At 32.2% G+C, this 5,664-nt stretch overlaps 1 long non-coding RNA gene across 1 annotated transcript; it reads left to right on the top strand.

Annotated features, from left to right (window-relative positions):
* Window positions 1-474: 474 nt before the first annotated feature.
* Window positions 475-4,359, top strand: LOC143042777 (uncharacterized). Its single transcript, XR_012968119.1, has 4 exons — window positions 475-880; window positions 1,950-2,045; window positions 3,381-3,476; window positions 4,209-4,359. It is a non-coding gene; the product is annotated as an uncharacterized LOC143042777 (long non-coding RNA).
* Window positions 4,360-5,664: the final 1,305 nt, after the last annotated feature.

The raw sequence follows: 5,664 nt of genomic DNA on the forward strand, positions 1-5,664 counted from the left end.
TCGATAACTATTTGGTTTATAATTAGAAACTGTATACCTCTGTTTTTATGTTTCTATGGATATGACTAGTAATTAGTGGTTACCAACATAATGTTATCTGAAAATATAAAAAAAAAAAAATTTCAAATTGAGTTAAATGTGGAAGTCTTTTTCATAATTTATAATGAAGGAAAAAAAGTAAAACAGCCTTTCGTAAAATAACCTTATAATCAATAGATCACTTGTTTGAAACATGAAACATATGACAATACAACAAGTATTTCTTTTCATCAGACATTGATACATATTGCAAAGCAAAGATACAATCATACACAATTTTAGGCCGAAATGGAATGGATGTTAAAACATTCAACGTAACCGGATTACTGAGTAAGTCAATGCTATGTGGGGTATAGTGGAAACATATAAAGGAAGTATGTGTAATGCATGTTGTAGACAAGTCATGTTGGATAATGTGAAGTATTTTATTTACATATGTTTATCTTCTATTTTTAGTTTGAATTTCGTAACTGCAAGACGGAACGATGAATGAAATTCAAGAACTATTGAACAGAGTTAAATCTGAACAGTACAACTGGGAAAAACTTCAAGGAAATAAACAATACATATTTGCTTACCTTGACAAAAAACGAAACCATTTAAACTCATTAGTGGAGGAGTTCAAGGAGACTACTTTTAAGAATGTTTCGTCGCGGATACAGCACTTGAATGATATAGAAAGAAGGCTGTCCGATCTGCAGGCAGTACCAATGCAAAACATGCATCTAGAAATCGAGCATCTTAAATCTGAGGCAAGACCATTATATTGCAACATAGAAATAGACACCGAGGCACCAGAAATAAGCACAGCGGAAATGAAGCACGTGTTTCGAGTAGTAAAGTATGTAAAATAAAAAATAGGATCAGTATTAAACAGCATTGTTGGTTTTAAGTTGGTATGTATTATAGGTAGCTACAGGAAGAAGACTTGACAGTTATATTTAACAAAACAGTAATTGTAGATATTTTCTTACAAGACAATTCAAACCCGAATTAACGAGAAAAAAAGAAACAAAAAGAAAAAGAAACAAACAAGCAGATTAAAAGACTCTTTCCACGTATATTGCATTGCGGAATTATAAATTAATCGTGTAGCATTATTAGGAATTAAGCAAAAATTAAATTGAGTTATGTTTCAACTGGACCTGTGGTAATTTTTTCGAGCACTCCGGCTTCCTCCAACAATAAAGACTGTCCATTACGAAAAAGCTCCAAAGTGACACTTAAAAGTGGCATTTACACACCAACAATGAGTCGATCAAATGGATCTGCTAATATTATAATTAATAGAATTGAACTGCAAGGGAAATTCAAAACAGAAAGTCCGTAAATGAATGGCAAAATCAAAACCTCAAACACATCTAAATGGTGGAAATTAACTTCTCTATTTTTTATGCTATTTTTACATTTCCTGACCGGTGTGAGAAAAATACTTCTCCTCACTAGTGAAGAATCTGTTCTCGGCAAATGATTAGTCGAAATTTGATTATGACGTCTAAATGATTTGTTTTCTTCTGAATTTTCCTATTGTGACGTCATGAAAAAGGCGACCATGCCTTATGATGTCGCATATAAAGAACACAAATTTCTGAAAATCTTTGAAAAAGAAGGATAAAAATTATAAGAGAAGCAGATTCCTACACTATTACTTGTGAATTACGATATTACTCCATTCCCGACAGTTAAATTTTAGTTATTTGAAGAGCTCGGCAAGCCTCGCGCTTTAAATAATAAAATTAAACTGTATTGAGTGGGGAAACATTGTAATACACTTGTTGCAGTGTAGAAATCTATATTTCCTTATTCCTGAAAGGAGAACCATATTTGAGTCTTATCAAACATATAACTTTCGTTGATTTTATTTTTTCATTAGTTATGAATTCGATTAAGATTGTTTTATCGTTTATCAGGCGTGAACACATATGGGAAGACTAGGACAAAACGATCCACAATTTAAGACAGAAATTGAACGAATTGTCAAACACTCTACGTGACACGAATATAGAGTAAGTCAATCATATCTATAGTACAATGGATACCTATACAAAGAAAAGATGTTATAAAGTTGTTTGGCTTTAAAACTATTTTAAACTGAGCGTCACTGATGAGTCTTATGTAGACGAAACGTGCGTCTGGCGTACTAAATTATAACCCTGGTACCTTTGATAACTATTTACACTATTTGCTGGGTCGATTCCACTGCTGGTGGACGTTTCGTCCCGGAGGGTATCACCGGCCCAGTTGACATGAATATCAATTGTATGGTCATTTGTCAACTTATATTTCATTTAGACTCGACGCCACCTAGTTATCAATAGTGACGACATCCAAAGATTGCCCAAGATCATTTAGCCTGCTTTAAACATAAACATAAATATAAAAAAACAAGGACGCGTAATTGATAAGTTGATTTGTCTACGTTTATATAATCGCCTGCAAATCATCGTTTCAGTTGTTTAGGAATAGTTGTTTATAGGCCTGATTAGTCAAATATTCCTAATTTTTCCTAGCGTTTCCATAATTTCCCCATTTTAATGTTTACTTTCATCTCTTCTTATTTAATGAACTATGTACAGTACACAAGCGTATCACATCACTCTTTAAGCAAAACATTAAAGGTTGTATGAGTACGAGTTCAAATGCACAAATCAATAATCCATCCATCTGTTCGTTTTTGTTTTTTTTTGACGAAGTTGAAAATATCTGAATGATAATAAATCAACCAAAGTTCTATACTCTGCTTTAATATTAGACATTAAACCTGTTCTGCAAGTCAGTTCAAGTTAAACAAGAGACCTATTTGTGTACGCTAAAAATTTCATCAGACACGTTAGACCAATTTAAAAAACAAGCTGTGATATGACTAATGAGAGGTTAAAGTTAGACACAGAAAAAAAAAAAAAAATGTCAAAGACATAAATTATTTGTATCGAAGTGTTCAACAAATTAGAGCCCTAAGCATAATTCGCATGTAACATATTACATATATTAACTAATGCAAAATAAATATCATTTTACAAAACACAGGCAAAAAGCAATTTCTGACTATTTGTATTACTAGGACTTATACCATCTATATTCAATCTGGGAAGCTATTATGTATGTTTTTGTTATTCTGACTTATTTTTTATAAGATCATTGAAAGTAAACATAAGTATATTATATGAGGTACTAGAAAAGTATAAAGTTAAGTTATCAAAGATAGAAAATAATGATTTAAATTTAAAACACAAAAGAAATGAAATGATTATGTGCTATCTCAATTATAAGATTTGATAACTGCTGCGTTCATACTTCGAAACGGTCACTATGACAATACGACAAGTATTTCTTTTCATCAGACACAGATACATATTGCAAGACAAAGATACAATCATACAAAGTTTAAGGCAGAAATGGAATGGATGTTCAAACACTCCACGTGACCCGATTACTGAGTAAGTCAGTGCTATGTGTGGTATAATGGAAACATATAAAAAAACATGTGTTATGCATGTTGTAGACAAGTGATGTTGGATAATGTAAAGTGAAATAATCAATATTAATACACATGGTTTGTTCCGCTGCCGATGCTGGATTTAATATATCCAAATGTCAAACAATAATGTGGGTATAGTGTTCCCCTTAAAAACTTTAGTCAATTCGGTGAACATAAATTTGACAGCTAATAACAGTTTCAGACTTAAATGTTACTACTAGTGCCGCAATATAACAATATTTTTAAATGTTTTTCTCTTTAATTTTGTTGGCCACTTTGTTCCTTTTTGAATCACGATTGATGAGTAGTTATTTATGAGAACAAACTAGGAAGCTATTATTCTAACTCGAAACTCTAACTTGCACTTTGAATCCAACAGTGACTCTTAACTTTTAAACTTGAAATATAATTCAACTATCATTGTTAACTTATTCAAACTTTAGTTCAAACAATCACCTACATGGGTAGACTCATTCAAAATAGGATCACACAATGGTGGTTTTGCCATTAAACAAGTGTGCAGATCATGTCGGCTTCGTCCTGCTTGGCTTACTTATGTGTATTACCTTTATTCCTTCAACTTTATAGAAAATATTCATTCGAATGATATTTATTGCAGCTCTTTGTGTAACGTTATTATGATATAGGTAAGCATAGGTTAAGAATTATGAATGTGAGTTTAATGTTTCAGATTTCAACCTCCAGATAGAAATGTAGTAGTTCCTCAATTACATCCTATGCATACGCCGTCTTTTCAGTCTGAGGAATTTCAAGACTTTGAACAAGATATCACTCAATTGCAACATGACATAGCCAGACTACAGAAAGAGTTACACCAAAGGTAAAAATATATTTTGTACAATTGAAATATTAAGATAAGGTCTGAAATAGTGTGTTGTTTTTTTTAACTTTAAAATTGAATTTACTGTTGACTGTTTGACATTTTGACGCATCTCGTTGTCGTTGGAATGCTTAAAATGCACACTTCTTACTAGGTTTTTTACATTTTAGACTGACTTTCAGAATATGACGTATGTTACTCCTTGATATAACTATACTACGATTAATGGTATAAATTACCCCTTCTATAATTTGTTTTATGTGGTAGGAAATCAAGTATAAAAAAAACACGCTGTATTTAAAATTTGCAGATCTCAGTATGCCTGTTTGTGTCATACCTCTCGTAGCGCGGAGATTATCATACTACACATTACTGGCAAACCGACATAACATGCGTCTCCAACCTTGAATATTGTACTTATACATTAGATGGAATATAAAATAATCTTTCACTCTGAACGTTATTTATATTTTTTAAACTTTAACTACATAGGCAGCGGCGACATGTGTTAAATCATCTGATTTATTTTCACTGTATCCTACTCCTCGCTCTATACTGCCTGTTTGATTATATAGTTATATCGAGGGTACAATATTTTGACATTTGGAATACTATTATTACACAATGATAACTTGAAATCACAAATCCCATTGTACCGTTTCTAGCAACCATCATCTTTTAGTAGGATAAAAAGTAAAAAAGATAAATACCGAACTCTGTTGACTATATTGTGCCGTCATGTTGATCTCGATCATGTGTACGGGACTAAATTGACATTGAATTTTATTTTTGTAATATGATCTCATACTCCTTGTTAACTGAATACACATGAGACCGCGTGAATGGAAGCTTAAATAAATAGTAGAAAAGGTTATCGGATTGTAAAGTAGACGATAGTATATATTTTCTTTAGTTATGCGACAGGAAAGAGACCTTAACTTGATTATTCTGCCATAATGACGTCTTTTGAATACAACTGCTCTGAAATCGCTTGACACAAGCTCTATTAATCGGCCGGGTTGACAGCCATTGTGTGGGGTAACCATATCATACCGTCATGTTGATTGAACGATGTTAGGAAGAGTTATTGGAATTCATTTGTTTTTGCATTACCCTTATTCTTGACCCCTAATGGATTATGCTTACTATAACAATTACAGCAACACAACTTGAAATAAACTTCCCAGTGTTATATACATTGAACACAATTCTGTACTTCTGCACAAAACAGTTGTTGTCCTCAATGCTCTTCAACTTTGTACTTGTTTGGCTTTTTAACTGTTTTGATATTAGCGTCACTGATGAG

This window comes from Mytilus galloprovincialis, chromosome 8 (assembly GCF_965363235.1).
Source record: "Mytilus galloprovincialis chromosome 8, xbMytGall1.hap1.1, whole genome shotgun sequence".
Taxonomy (NCBI): Eukaryota; Metazoa; Mollusca; class Bivalvia; order Mytilida; family Mytilidae; genus Mytilus; species Mytilus galloprovincialis.